The sequence below is a fragment of the Salvia splendens genome, chromosome 8 (genome assembly GCF_004379255.2).
Source record: "Salvia splendens isolate huo1 chromosome 8, SspV2, whole genome shotgun sequence".
Taxonomy (NCBI): Eukaryota; Viridiplantae; Streptophyta; class Magnoliopsida; order Lamiales; family Lamiaceae; genus Salvia; species Salvia splendens.
The window spans coordinates 28,035,841-28,051,930 of record NC_056039.1 but is presented as its reverse complement, the minus strand read 5'-3'; the positions used below and the strand labels follow the sequence as shown (position 1 = coordinate 28,051,930).

General features: G+C 37.0%; 1 pseudogene; it reads left to right on the top strand.

Annotated features, from left to right (window-relative positions):
• Positions 1-6,886: 6,886 nt before the first annotated feature.
• LOC121746017 lies at positions 6,887-10,332 on the top strand (annotated as a pseudogene).
• Positions 10,333-16,090: the final 5,758 nt, after the last annotated feature.

The window sequence follows — 16,090 nt, the reverse complement described above, 5'->3', positions numbered from 1 at the left end:
CTCATTGTGTGATTAGTTTTAGGGATTGAGTCTATCTTATTGTTTTTGTGTGTGATGAAAGTAATTGTAGGAATCGAGTCTATCTTCCTAATTGCTTTTGCCTTACTTGCTTGTTTATATGGTATGCATAGGGATTGAGTCTATCTCCCTTTTTGATAGTGATTAGCCAATGCAAGTACGTGAAGTATCTCAAGTTTGGGGGAATTTGAATGTTTTATTGTTCACTATGTTATGGAGTACAATCTTGTTCTAACATTCCTCATTCTAGGTACTCATCAAATGGCCCCAAACGCTCTAAAACCTTAGAGAGTGGGTGTCACACTCCAGAAAGGTGAATCAAAAAATGGGATGCATTGGCGCCGTTGGATAGCGTGCCATCAAGATATCCAAGCTGGGGCACGCTCAATGGCCTCGGTATCAAGCAATCTTGGGACATCCTCGTTGAGGCCGGCCATCTCACACACTTGTTCTCGAGGAAGTTTGGGTCGTACAAGGCCTTGACGGTAGAGTTCTTCACCACACTGAAGGTGGAGTACTCCGGAAAGAGGATTGAGTCGATGTCTTTCCGATTTATGAATGAACCACATGACCTTACCGTCGATGAGTTTAATGAGCTTTTCCAGCTGATGGAAGAAGGCGAAGAAGGCCTTCTCGAGGACCCTCGGCCTGCGGACTACAAGAGAGACGAGTATTGGGGAATGATCAGCAATGAAGCAGCTTTCAATCCATCTCGAGACAAAATCAACGCCATCAGAACCCAGTGCTGAGATATATGGAGAAGGCCCTGGTCTACTTGCCCTTTGGCCACACGGAAGCGGGAAGCATTTCAACAGAGATGCTATTCTTGCTTTGGGGAATGCTTTGCCAGATAAGGATCAACATGGGCCATTACATGATGAAGCACTTGGAGAGGCAATCGAAGAAGACAACGGGAAAGCTTTGTTATGGGGGGATCGTAACGACTTTGGCATATAAATTCGGAGTCAGTTTTGACAATCGGATGCAAGATCAAGGATCCACGCTACTGGACTGGGAAACACTCAAGAAGGCGGGCATTATAATGGTTGATAGCCGGGGTAGTGGGTATTTCAAGATAGAACCAGGGATGTGCATCAGATTCCCTGACCCGCAGCTCTTCGCAATCGGAGGATGGGGTTACAAAGACAACTGGAAAATGAACTCCCCGGCTCATTTGGAGAAGGTTGAAAATGACCCCCCTCAAGGAGAAGGTGCCCTAGACTCTAGGCCGGTCTTCATAGACCCAGACTATTTGCCGCAGCCGCATATCCCCGTGGAGCCTCTGCAAATCCAGGAAGCGCCGACGGCCATGGATGAGGAAGGTGATGAGATCGGCTCTGAGTTTGAAGTGGGTCAAAGCAGTCGGCCCAAGAGGAGTAGACCGCGGGGGAGACCATCCAAAGATAGTTATCTGGCGGAAATTGCTGCAGGGGTACGATCGCTTCAGGTGAGCCATGATCAGCAGGAGGCCCGTTGGAATCAGGCGAACGCGGAGGCAATGGCATGGAGAGCCCAGTGCGACACCCGGTTGGATGGTTTTGAGCACCGGCTTGACCACTATGGGGACCAATTGCAGCACCTGCACACTCGGCTCGACGCTAGTGATGCAGCACAACAGCCTTTCTACCAGGCTTACTACTCGAGGTTCCCACCGCCTTCGGAATAGAGGTACCTCAACCATCCACTGCTCTTCAAACTTATTCTATCCTCTGCCTTGAATAAGTTTGGGGGTTCTGACGTGGATCGGTTGCTCATTTCCCCCACTTGTTTAAAGAATTTGTTCTTGAGACTATTGTTTTTTGGTTCTCTCTTCTTTTATTTAATTTTGTTTTGTTTTTTTTTGGTGTCATTTGGTGTAAGTCCCGCCTGTGGGACTCGAATTCGAATATGGATGAATGTAAGATAATTTGTGCTAAGCAATGGGGTTGATAGCTGATGATGATAATTGTTTTGTCTTGAAAATTTTGGTTAGAATGGTTTGGGACGTGCGTGATCAATTCATGATTTAATTGTGAGTGAAGTGCTTGTTTGCTTGGTCAATGCTAAACCCGGTGAGATTTGAGCAATATTTTGTTCATGTGTGATGTGATTGGGTACGTGCTTTTGCTTCTAGAACTTGCTCCTCGTCATGTCAAGTCTATATAGTGGATGTGAACTTAAGAGATAAAGTTAGGCATTCTTTGATTATCCTCATACACTCGTAAATCCCTAATTAGCTCTCATAGCAAAAATGTATTTGATCGTTGAAAGTAATATCTGAAATCACTCTCAAAAGTGAAAGCCTTGAGAAAAGGGAAGCACATTGGTACACAAGGCCAGACATTGCCTACGCCGTGGGAATAGTAAGTCAATTCATGCATGCACCGCAAGAGGAACACTGGGAAGCGGTGATAAGGATCGTCCGATACTTGAAGGGTACAGCAGAACATGGACTCATGTTCAAGAAGCATGGACACTTAGAAATACATGGATTTACTGACGCAAATTGGACTGGCAATCCGAATGATAGGAAGTCTACTACAGGATACTTTACCTTTGTTGGAGGGAACCTCGTGACATGGAGAAGCAAGAAACAAAAGGTGGTTGCACTATCTAGTGCGGAGGCTGAATTCCGTGGGATTAAGAGTGGACTGACAGAAGTACTATGGCTGAGAAAGCTTCTGCGAGAGTTAGACTTGCACTCGTCTCGAACGTGTAAGTTGTTTTCCGACAACAAGGCGGCTATCAGCATTTCAGAGAACCCTGTCCAACATGATTGGACTAAACACGTGGAAGTGGACAGACACTTCATAAAGGAGAATATTGAGGCAAAAATAGTGGAGATGTCGTATGTCAAATCTGAAGATTAGCTGGCAGATATTCTTACAAAGGCGGTAAACTCGAAGCTATTTCGAGAAGTGTTGTGCAAGTTGAGCATTGGAAATCCCGTCGCTTAACTTGAGGGGGAGTGTTGGAGAAGATTGCGTAATATCAGACGGAAGATACACGAGAATCATTCTCTTACCAAAGATAGAAGATTGCAATCAAATGTAATTAAGCTAATTAGGTTTACCATGTATAGGGATTCCTAGTATTATATCTATACTAATCTAAAGTGACAGTTTAATGAAAAGTCAAAAATGCCCTTTTTGGCGGGAAACTGTGAAGCCTAATTTTTTAGCCTTTTAGTCATTGGCATGTTATTAATTGAATCTGTCAAACGAGAGGGAGGTGAGAAGAAGAAAAAGAATAGGAAGGAAGAAAAGAGAAAGCCAGCGGCGACGACTGTGCAGACCCACCACTTCCATCTCCCTATCATGGCACAATTCGCCGGCCAGAAGGAGAGCCGACGAGATATAGCTATGCAGTGCGGTGAGTGTGGAGGAAGCAAGTGGGCGGCGAAGTAGGGCGGTGGACGGCGAGACAAGGCGTGCCGACGAAGTGTGCCGTCGAGGCAAGCGGAAGGAGGCAGGCCGGGCGGGCGGCGACTCATGGCAGGGCGGAAGGAGTAGGATACCGTTGAGGGGGAAGATGCAAGCGGGAGGCGAGACAGGTGGAACGGCCGACGAGGCAGGGCGGACGGAGCTCCAGTGAGGCAGAAGGGTCGGTGCTTGTGGCAGATTGATGATTTCCGCCGATTACGGGGGGAGAGAGACTGATGGGGATACAGGAGGCGCTATTGTAGGGTTTTGAGAAGTAGTATTCATTTATGTATTATTTGGGCTTTAGTTTGGGTATTTAGTGGGTTTAGTGTGTTAGATTTAATGGAGTAATTTAAATTTTAATAGTAACAATATATAGAACTTTGTGATTACTACTACTACTATTTTTCAAACTAACATTCTATTTATTCTGTCTTGAGCTAAATGTTTATTTGAACTTCTACTTTATTGAATATTTTATAATATATATTTTAAAATTAAATTTTTATTAAGTAATTAAATTTATATACGGCTAGCATTGAGTTGACTTTGAGATAATATATTCTCATTCAAGACTTTTACTCATTGAAATATGTATACATATTATCACGTATTTAAAATTAAATTTGTCTAAACCAAATAATATTTGGCAAAATGTATACTGGCGGGTTGTTTTTTTAATTTAAATGGAAAATAATAAATGACTTGGGTAATGAGAATTTTAATAAGTTTAAAATAATTTATCAAACTTCTTAAATATTTTCTTCTAAATATTGCAACGATAAAAGTCTTGAACAACAGTGATAAATTTAAGATAAGTTTAAGATAATTTATGAAACTTCTTAAATACTCCCTCCGTCTCAGAATAGGAGTCAGTCTAATGGGCACGAGTTTTAATAAATGTAAAGAATAGTGGATTGAAAAAGTTAGTGGAATATGAGACTCACTTTTTTATATCGTTTTTATAATAAAATGAGAGTTAGTGGAATGTGAAATCTACTTACTATTTATGGTAAAAAATGAAGTGTGACTCTTATTGTGGGATGGAATGAGTATTTAAAGTGTTGGGTATTGTTCTTTGTTTAATAGAGACATTAATTTTGTGTTGAAAATCGTCTACGTGCATGCACAATGGAAGATTCAAATAATAAATGACTTGGGTAATGAGAATTTTAGTAAGTTTAAAATAATTTATCAAACTTCTTAAATATTTTGTTCTATATATTGCAACGATAAAAGTCTTGAGCAACGGTGATAAATTTAAGATAAGTTTAAGATACTTTATGAAACTTCTTAAATACTCCCTCCGTCTCACAATAGGAGTCAGTCTTATGGGCACGAGTTTTAATAAATGTAAAGAATAGTGGATTGAAAAAGTAATATTGTATTCTACTCCAGGTTAATGTTTTAAATATATGTGCATGTATAAAAGAGGAATTTCTAGAAACTTACATAAATGGCATTGTAATTTATTTAAATTTATATAGTAATAACTTTAGATCTTTACTCACATATATTTTCTTTATTTGTATATCTTATTCTAATTAACTAATACTCTTTAATAATTAGTCACACATATTCTCTTTGTCTTAAATTTTATTGTTTTTACTCCACTTAAATTATAAATTAAAATTGTATAAAATTGTTTGCCGAATTTGAAATGTTTCATTTATTGGAAAGTAGTGAATTCTTCATCTAGAATGAGACAAGATAAGTACATTTTTATTTTTGCAAATCTTCATATTGCTTTGAATTCTTATTTTTTTATATTCCTATTTATGAATATCTATGTTTTGTTGATCAAAACTAGGGATGTCAGTCGAGTCGGTCCTACTCGGGTTTCGGGCCAATCCTACTCGGATTGCGGGTCAATCGGGTACAGGTTAATCGTGTTGTATCTTTTCCGGGTTAAATAAGTTTAACTCTAATCCTAAAAGCTCGGATTTCGGGCTAACCCAATTGGTTAATTGGGTTGCTACCAATAAAATTAACATGCGATCAATATAATAAATAATGATGAAAGTTAATTATATTTATAAAATGTATAACATTTAATCATGTTAAATTTGAGATATATGCTTAAACTCAAACATAAACGTGATCAAATACTAATATTTGAGATTTCAAAATGAAATATAAACATATTTAGAAAAATTTTAAATCATGTTTAAAAATTTTAATATTTTTTTTGTGAATTTGAAGTTTCTAATTTATTTATCTATTATTATATTAATAAAATTTTAATATACTCCCTCCGTCCCAGTTTAAGAGTCATGTTTTGCCATTTAAATCGGTCTCAGTTTAAGAGTCTCATTTAGAATTTTACCATATTTGGACATAAAATTTAACATCATTGTTGATGAAATTTACACTGAAGTGTCATTATTTTCATAAAATAAAACAAAAGAAACGCCTTTTACATACAAAAAGTCTAAAGGGTCCCACTTTTCACTACCTCACTTCAATTATTACACCCTCCAACAACCACTACATCACTTCAATTATTGCACACTCCAACAATTTCTTAAAACTCGTGCCCTAACTAAATTGCACTCCTAAACTGGGACGGAGGGAGTATTTTTTATGTTTTGAAAGTTAATTTTTTAGATATTTATATTATAAAAATAATCAATGGAGTGTCGAATTAAGAGTAAAAAAACTGAACAATAAAAATTTTATCGGGTTTTCAGGTCGGCCCATCTGATTTTCAGGTCCGATCCTAACGGGTTGCGGGCTAATCGGGTTGTACTTTTATCGGGTAATGATTTTCAACCCTGACCCTATAAATTTGGCGGACTATTCGGGTCACCCTACGGGTTGCAGGCTGCACTAGCGTACCTAATCAAAACTATTGAAATATTTATTTAATCAGATTATATGTTTTTTTCCTTTTTAATCCTTAGTCGCACATTTTCCTTTACTAAAATATCTTATTCTAACTAACTCCTGCTATTTGATCTTTAGTCGCACGTCTCCTCTTTGTTATTTGTAATAGAATAGTTTTACTTTACTCATACCATTAACAAAAGTCAAGGTCAATCTCTGTCCCATGTTGGATTATTTTTGAAAATACCGGTCTTCAGTCATAGACAATTTTATGTTACTATATTTAGAGTCACAAGTCGTGAAGGTTTGAAGGTTTTAGTTTGTGGGGTGATAGTAGAAGTGATTCTACTTTTAATGTTGTTTACAAAGAAGTCTTTCAAAATGTATGAATTACTGGTGTTAGAGAGATGTTTGTAACGATTTTGTCGAGAAGATGTTTAAATTTTATGTTTTGTTGATCGAATTTATAATGAACTATTTATTTTTTCAAATAATTTTATTTACTTACTTTGGTATTTAGTATTTCTCAATCTTTTGTTTATATATCCTATTCTATTTCTATTTCTATTTCTATTTCTATTTCTATTTCTATTTCTATTTCTAACTAATTTGTGTTGAATTAAATATTATTTTATAGGGGGATGAATGATTTTAATAATCTTCATTCAGAAATAGTTGTTGATCTCCAAAAAATATTGGATGAAGAAAATGTTTTGGTCAAAGAGAAGATTAATCAAGAAAATCATCCAAATGTCAGTTTAAGATTACTTGGCAAGAGAGGTAGAGACGAAAGAACTTATAACCTTCCTACTATTTCTGAGGTTGCTTTGCTTGTGGTTGGTGATTTTGATGAAGCTTTGGGTGATAGAGATATTATTGTTGAAAAACAATCAGGCCGATTGTTTGTGGAGGTCTCAAGATTTTACGAGTCGTGGAGGTCTCAAGATTTTAGTTTGTGGAGACGAAGATGATAATAGAAGTGATGCTACTGTTAATGTTGTTTACAAAGAAGTTTTTCAAAACTTATGAACTATTGGTTGGTTTGTTGTTGTTTTCTAATTTTTCTCTTTAATCTCTACTCAAATAACAGGTTCTTTATTTGTATATCTTATTCTAACTAACTCATACTCTTTGATCATTAGTCATACATCTCTTATTTATCATTTATTTTACTCCACTTATATCATAAATTAAAATTGTATAAAATTGATTGCCGAATATGAAATATTTCATTTATAGTTGATGAGTAAATTCTTCATTTATTATAAATGTTTTATTTATAATCACATTTATGTTTTTGTACTATCTTTATATTGTTTTTAATTCTTAGTTTCTATATTTCATTAAAATTTATATTCATTATTTAAAAATTATTTGCCCCGTGCATAGCACGGGGGTAAATACTAGTATTAATAATACTAGTGTAATGTGTATAATGAAATTATGAAGAAATAATACAATTCCTTCATACCTATACTACTTTATCAGCAACCTTTGTATGTGCTTCTCTTTTTATTTGTTCAATAATTATTCCATTGTTGATTCCGAGGATTTCGTGTGTGTGTATTTGTTTCAATATACATCATTGCTTTATGATCTTACACTTTTTTCTTTTCCTGTTTATTTATCTTTTGGCAAAACCATATTTCAAATTCACATATACACATTTGTGTGCAATGTTTTTATTTTGTATTACTACAAGATTTTCGTTTATATAATTATGTGTTTTTTTTGCAGAAGTTTGTTCTGAAACTGGATCTGGAAGAAGACAGACAAAAGAAGGGCTCTCAAAACTGTGGCTGCCCTTTCAGGTTTGCTCGTAAATTTTGTTTGGGTTATTAAAACTCCATGTGCAAATAAATATTTAAAAAAAAATTAATTGTAGCAGGTCGGAGAGTTCACTATTCCCGCCTAAAATTCTTGAATTATTAATATTTATCGTGTTTATGCATATCCAAACAGGGGAGACAAATCTGCACTCATTAAAAAATCATATTTTCATTAAAATTGCTCACATTTTAAGGTATCTCATTTTCAAATATAGAGATACAATTGAGACTAATGCTGGTGATATTGAGATGGTTTTGAACATTCATTTACTCATAAATGCACTTATGCTGGAAATGAGAGACAAAACAACACTTCAATGAACATCATTAGTACAGTTGCAAGAGTTCATAGTTTGACTAATAGAGAGAAGAAGCATAGGAAATTATGTTTTTTGGTCTATGTAAGCCTAATATCTTCTCTTGTTTTGGACAACAGAGAAAGTGATGATATACTCATTGATTTCACATGTGAATGTTGCAAATGTAGATCAAGCATTGCACTTTCATTGACTTATATACCATTCGTGGCGTAGGAATCGATGAGATCACCATTGACATGAAAGGCAAGAAGCTAATAGTGGTCGGGACAGTTGATCCGGAAAGATTGTGACTCAACTTTATTTTACCCAAATAATACCAGCAAGTGTACGGGGTTATCGTAGCAAATAGCAAGCAAGAGTATATCGTATCCCACAGAGACAATTAAGTGTCAACCTAAGTACCGCGAACTAATTTCAACTACTATCCAGACGATCAGAAATTTTGGTTTTAAAACTAACTACTGAAAACAAGTAAATGCAAAGATTGAAATAGAACACTTAAATAAGAAAGCAATTAAGCAAGTTGTGTAAGATGATGGAGAAATATGCAGAATTCAAGGATCCGATGCACAACTCATAGCCTAACCCAATTAAAACTGATTTACCATTTCAAGTCTCCAGAATTGTTGAATCAATCACAATTGTAGATTAAACCCCCTCCCGAGGTGAGAAATCTATAGATTATGTGTAATAAGTGAAGTCCCCTTCTAAATCTTAGACCTAACTCCCAAAAGTTTGATTAGATTAAAGATCTCACTCATAATCTCAACTCTCCCGAGTTTTATTGAATTAAGGTGTGAATTATTCCTCTTTCAAGATTAATTATTTCATCTCCCAATTACTCTAAGGAACCCTACACTCCCAATTGGTGATCAAGCAATTGATAGGAAAAAGCACAAGAATAATTCAAACAATTGCAAGAGCAAGATAAAACGAAATCAATTGGATTAAAACTATGAATCAATGCATCTTCACCAAGAATTCTACATAAAAGGTTTAGTTACTCATGTTCAAGGTAGAAAACAAACAAAAACTATGGAAAACAACAGAATTCATGATACGGATTACAATTGGCGGAGGAATCGAAGCCTGAATCTCCAATCTTCTTCCAAGAGTGCTTCCGAAAGAGTGTGTATTTTTGCGGTTGGGAAAGAATGAATCGAGTTGCCTCAGCTCTTGCCTCTTATTTTTCCTCCAAAAATCGCGTCTGGAATTAAAAAAATCGTCAGTTCGACGGACCCGGCCGGGTGGAATTATTGAACTGAATATTCATCCGGGCGGGTGAAACTTTCTGGAGTCATCGCGTTATAAAGTTTCCACCCGGCCGGGTGGAATTGTTGCAAGGAAAATTCACCCGGTCGGGTGGCACTCACTCGGCCGCTTCTGTACTCTGCTAGGCTTCGTGTTGACACCCGGTCGGGTGGTTTTTCAACCACATAATTCCACCCGACCGGGTGGTACTCTTTTCTGCTCCAATTTCGCCTGTTTTCGCCTACAACACTCGACAAACACGTGAACTCCGAAACATAGAGTAATTGGCTGGAAATAACCATTTTGAGCACAAAAACTCAACAATTATGCCCATCAACATACCAATCACAACACTATAAGTACGAGTTTGTCAGAGTGATAAGCAAACTGCGCAAGAAAAACTGGCAAGTCGACATCATCTCCATTGGCCCATCTAAGGAGCCAGAGAAAAAGGAAGAGGGGAAGAAAGACGAGGAGAAGAAGGAAGAGGGGAAGAAAGACGAGGAGAAGAAGGAGGAGGGCAAGAAAGAAGACCCCAAAAAGGGATGTGAGAAGAAGGAGAAGGCGGAACCAGACCCCTGTATTGGCACGGTGATGCCGGTCCGTCAGTATTCTCCGCCGATGAACACATACTACTACGTGCATCACAGCATGGAAGAGAATCCAAATGCATGTGCCATCTTTTAGGTAATTTTGAACAAAAACAGAGCAATTCTGCTCTTACTTGTCAAGGCTATAATAGTCTTTTCTGGATTTTGTTGTGTATATATTATTAATAATGTTTTTTTTTTATTTTAAAAGTTTAATTATTATTATTCACATATATTTGTAAGAGTGAGGGCCCGCTCCACACTTGAAGATCCTTGCTGTAAAGTTGATATGCTTAATATATTTTGATAAAAAGAAAAATAGAATGGTAAAAGTGAAATAGATTATCGGAAAAATCATGAAATTTTATAAAATTTTAGTCAATTCCACAAATTACAAATATAATGAATTACTTATGTCGTAATGTTAGTATTTTTCTCAACTATCCTACTGATTTAATTTAAAAGAAATTATATATGACTTGGAAGCTGAAATCTGTGGTTTTTTATGCATATTTATATAATCATGAAAGACATGAAGTTTAATTAAAAAAGTAAAGAATACAAGAGAAGACCGATGTATTTTGACTTTAAAATCATTTCAATTTACAATTTATCTCAGATCCAAAATTAATGGGACAATGGAGAATAATATTATTGAATATATTTGAAAGTTGCAAGATTGAGTATATTTTGATCGAACTCTGTGATTTTTTTTTAATTTGAACTTTGATATATATGTCGGCAAATGTTTTTTCTTAAATACTCGCGTTATAGTGTGTTATAATTATAGATTTGAATTGGAGAAATTTTCTATCAAGTTTCTGTCTTGAATCATCATAGGGGGCATGCATGAGGCTTTTTAAAGAGTAAAATATTTTTTAGAGCATTAGACAATCGGAGTAATAGCCCACCATTCATGGTGGAGGTGCATTTGATGCGATACATTAGTTAATCTTGTCTTTTCTGTAGTACTATATCTTAATCTTAGTTAAACATCGCCTCTTCCTCTCCTCAAAACATAAAGTGATGACCGGTTAAGTAGGTCCGTACCAAAGAAAAATACTAAGAGCATCTACATCCGTGATCTTGCCAACGAGCATGGATGTGGGCCCGGCCCCACTTTTACTCCCTGTTCTTAGGAAAGAGCACAACACCAACATTCGTGCTCTTCCGCAAGGACGAGTACAAGGGTCCCACCATTTCATTATTCAATTTAAATAAAAACATTTCCACAAAATTAAAATTCATTAAAAATAACATAAATAATATTACAAATTATAAAAAAATTAAAAAAATTACATAATTAAAATCCTAAAAATTAAAAAATACATAATTAAATTTATAAAATTTAAAAACCCACTACTAGGGGCCGAATTTCGCCCACATGTGTTTGATTAGGTCTTCTTGTAGCGCAACGTGGGTTCGGGTATCGCACATTGTGTGCCTTGTTTCGACATAGGCTTCATAAGCGGCACGATGTTGTTCATAGTATTCTTGTTCTTCGCGCTCCGCTTCCGCAATGAGATGGGTGAAATCCATTTCAGGTTTTGAGTGAGATATGAAGGTGTAGATAAGTTGTATGAAAAAATATGAATGTGGGATGATTTGATGTGAAAATGGATTATGAATGTGTGTATTTATAGATGATTTTGGGGATAAAAAAATTTAAAAAATTTTAAAAAAATCCTGAAAACGGTCAAAAAACGGCCATTTTTTTTGGATTGTGATTTTTTTTTTAATATTATTTTCGATTATTTAAAAAAAAGAAAAAAATTGAATTTCCAACGCAAATGCCGTTGGCCAATCAGAACGCGCCGCGCCGGCTGCTCGCTGGCACGGACGTGCTAGATGCATCGAGCAGTGCCGTGCCAGCGGTACTGCGCAGCTGACACGGACGGACGGACGAGCAATTTGATAGTAGAATATGACATTTGTAGTTTGAAGTCAATTTTCCAATAATGCGAAAATGACATGAGAATCATCCCAAATATATTGAGTTCAATCAAAGAGACATTGCACGGCTAAATTAAATGTGCCACGCCATCTTGACAACGCTTGAATATGTATTTCTTTTTTTCATTTAATTTTTTGGATAAATAAATACATCCATCTATTAAAAAATAGCTTTAGCGGTGGACGACACATGTTTTAATGCAAATTTAACAAAATAAAAAAGATATATAATAAATGGTTGAAATATTATTAAGTGGAAACTGCATTCAAAAGAAATTTGCTAAAAATAGATAGAGACTGATTTTGATAATCGATCCAAAATAGAAAAAACATAACTATTTTTCATGAACGAAAATAAAATATTCAAATCTTAAATCTACGAAATCAAACATTGATCACTCTATCGCTAAACCCATTTGCATACACAAAAGTTTCATTCAACATAGTTGGTAATTTTCCATGCGTTTAAATTATCTTCTCTTTTCTTACAAATGCGTTTTATTTTGATGCAAATTTAATTTAAAAGAAGAGAAATAAGACAAAAAAAACAGAGTTTTTCTTTTATCATCATATTTGAGTGGTCCACGCACTTTTTATCACATGAGCTAGCAATCAATGCAACGTTATCTGGGCTAGTGTTGGGCCTGGGCTTTATTTGTTATCTCAATTGCTGATTTAGTCGGTGAAATTTGAGATGGGGAATAGTTTATTTAAATACTTAAAGACAAAATGTTCTTCAATTATTGTTTCATGTCCAGATAAAGTTCGTATAAATCACTTAATGTAGAGATGCCCACCGGTTCCGGTTCCGGCGGTTAACCGCCGAACCGGAACCGTGTTAATTTTTTCGAACCGGAACCGTCGCATTTGGAACCGCGGTCCGGTTCCGGTTCAAGATTTTTCGAACCGGAACCGTCACCGAACCGCCGGTTAACCGGCGGTTTCACGGTTCCGGTGAGAAAACCGAGGCGGCAGCGGGGGCAGCTTTTTCAGCCGGTTTTGTCGGCCAAAACCGGCGGTTTTTGGACCGGAAACCGGCGGTTAACCGCGAAACCGGCGATTTTCTGTTCCGGTGCGGAACACGAGGCAGACAGTTTGTTGACCGAACCGGCGGTTTTGGCGGTGAAACCGGCTGTTCCGACGGTTTTTCCGCCAAAACCGCCGGTTTTCCGAAATTCAAATTTTTAAAAATTTTTATTTTGAATTCAGATTCATCCATTATCCCCCATTTCATGTTTTTTTTATTTACGTTCCGACGACACTTGTAAATTATATTACATTGTTGTATGTTATATACATGTATATGTATTGTAAATTGTAATGTATAGTTGTCCGTTACAACTCAAATTCAATAAAATTGATATCATTTTCACCTTATTCGTCTTATTTCAATTTAAATTATCCGTTGTCTTGTTCCAATTTATTGTATAAGTTCAAATTTCAAATTACATAGAAAAAAAAACCGAACTGTGAAACCGCCGGTTTTTGAACCGGAACCGTGTAAACCGTCCGAAAACCGGCGGTTCCGAACCGGAACCGCCGGTTTTCGAACCGGAACCGGAACCGGAACCTTGAAATAGCCTCAGGGTCCGGTTCCGGTTCCGAATTCCTATAAACCGGAACCGGCGGTTCCGAACCGGAACCACCGGTTTTGGAACCGTGGGCAACACTAACTTAATGAACTTATTTCAATGTTTCTTATTCTCAGGCGTAGTTACTATATTAGGATATTGGTATATTTTGGATTGCATGTTTGAGACCTAGAGGCGTGTCGCACTACAAATCTAATGTGGGATTATTCTATATAAAAATATTATCCTTGTTGGGTGAAGCGTTTCTTTTCGAAACACTCCACCTATTGACTTCCATTTCTTCCAGCATAGGTTTTTAAATACTGTTAAGAAATTTGGATGGAAGAAAGTTAGTAGAATTTGAGTTTCACTTATACTACATACTACTCATTTAGCATATAACATGTTCTAAAAAGTGACAAGTTACAACAATGTACAAGCTCTACAAGTGAACAGATGACCATATACGCGAATTGGTTAGTGGAAACCACAAATAGGGAGATGGCTCAAGCCATGTCAATTGAAAAAATATCAGTCTCTTCAGTTGATCTAGTAATATTCTTATATTTAGGGCACACAGCCATGCCCATAGCATCACTAATATCTGTTAATTATGGAGCCTAATTTATCTCCTACCATGTTTAGGATTTGTTTCCTTGAAGTATTTTTTCCTTGTGATATATGTTTCCTAGTTTGACTAGAATTAGGGTTCTCTAGTTGCTTATAAATAGAGGTGCTCTCTCATTGTTAAATTATGCTTATTCTGAAATTATATAGTGCAATCCCTGGCTTGGCATCGCCCCCAGACGTAGATACACATTGTATCGAACTGGGTCAACAATTTCTTGTGTTCATTCTCTTTCATATTCGTGATTGCCTATGTTTATTTCCCAACAACTGGTATCAAGAGCCTAGGGTTTAAGAGGCAGAAATCACGATGGGGATCGACGAGAAAATTGCTGTAGAGAAGTTCGACGTATCTGATTTCGGATTTTGGAAGATGCAGATTGAGGATTACCTGTACAGTAAAGATCTCTGGAAGCCTTTAAAAACCAAACCCGAAAAGATGGAACAGGAGGAGTGGGAGCTGCTGGACAGAAAAGCGATGAGCGCGATTAGGCTATCGTTGTCCAAGGATGTGGCTTATCACACGACTGCAGCAAAGTCGACAAAGGAGATGATGAAGATCTTGGAGGACATGTATCATAAACCATTAACGACAAACAAGGTACATCTGATTAGACGATTGTTTAATTTTAGAATGCAAGAGGGAAAGTTGGTGCAACAACATCTCAACGAGTTCAACATGATTACTTCGCAACTGAACTCGGTTGATATAAAATTCGATGATGAAATTCGTGCCCTGATTTTGCTATCATCTCTGCCTGAGAGTTGGGCTGGCACGGTGACAGCAGTTACTGCTGCAGAGACAAACCTAACAGTTGACAGTGTAAGAGATCTGATGATTGGTGAGGAAGTTCGCCGGAGAGAATCAGAATCTTCTACTTCGGGATCAGCACTGAATACAGAACAGAGAGGCATATCGAAGGGAAAGCAAAATCGCAGAAGATCAAATTCCAGAGGAATGAGCCAATCCAAGAAGGATTTGGATAAAGTTAAATGCTGGAATTGTGATGAGTTTGGGCATTTTAGAAATCAGTGTGAGGCACCGAAGAAGTATAAGAATAAGGATCAGAAGAACAAGAAGACAGCAAACGCTACCATGTCTGATGACGATGGTGAGACGTTGGTCTTGAGTGTCAGTAGTCCGATGGAATCGTGGGTATTGGATTCTGGAGCGTCGTTCCACTCCTGCAGCAACGTGGAGATAATGGAAGACTACGTTTCTGGCGATTTTGGGAAGGTACATCTGGCTGATGACGAGCCCTTAGATATCGTGGGAAAGGGAAACGTGAATGTAGTGACGTCCAATGGATCCGTGATAAAACTGAATGGAGTCAGACACATTCCTGGATTGCAGAGAAGTTTGATTTCGATTGGGCAGCTTGATGTAGAAGGGTGCACCGTGACGTTTGGCTGCAACAATTGGAAGATTACCAAGGGAGCTATGATAGTAGCTCGAGGTAAGAAGGAGGGTACGTTGTATACCACAACTAACTCCAAAGATTGCATTGATATTGCAAGTGAGGCAAATAATGCAGATTTGTGGCACTGTCGTCTTGGCCACATGAGCAAGAAAGGGATGAAGATAATGTGCTCAAGAGGTTTACTGCCTGGCCTGAAAACTGTTGAAGTTGGTCTGTGCGAGGATTGCGTGTTTGGGAAACAGAAAAGGGTGAGTTTCTCAAGAGGAGGCAGAAAATTGAAGAC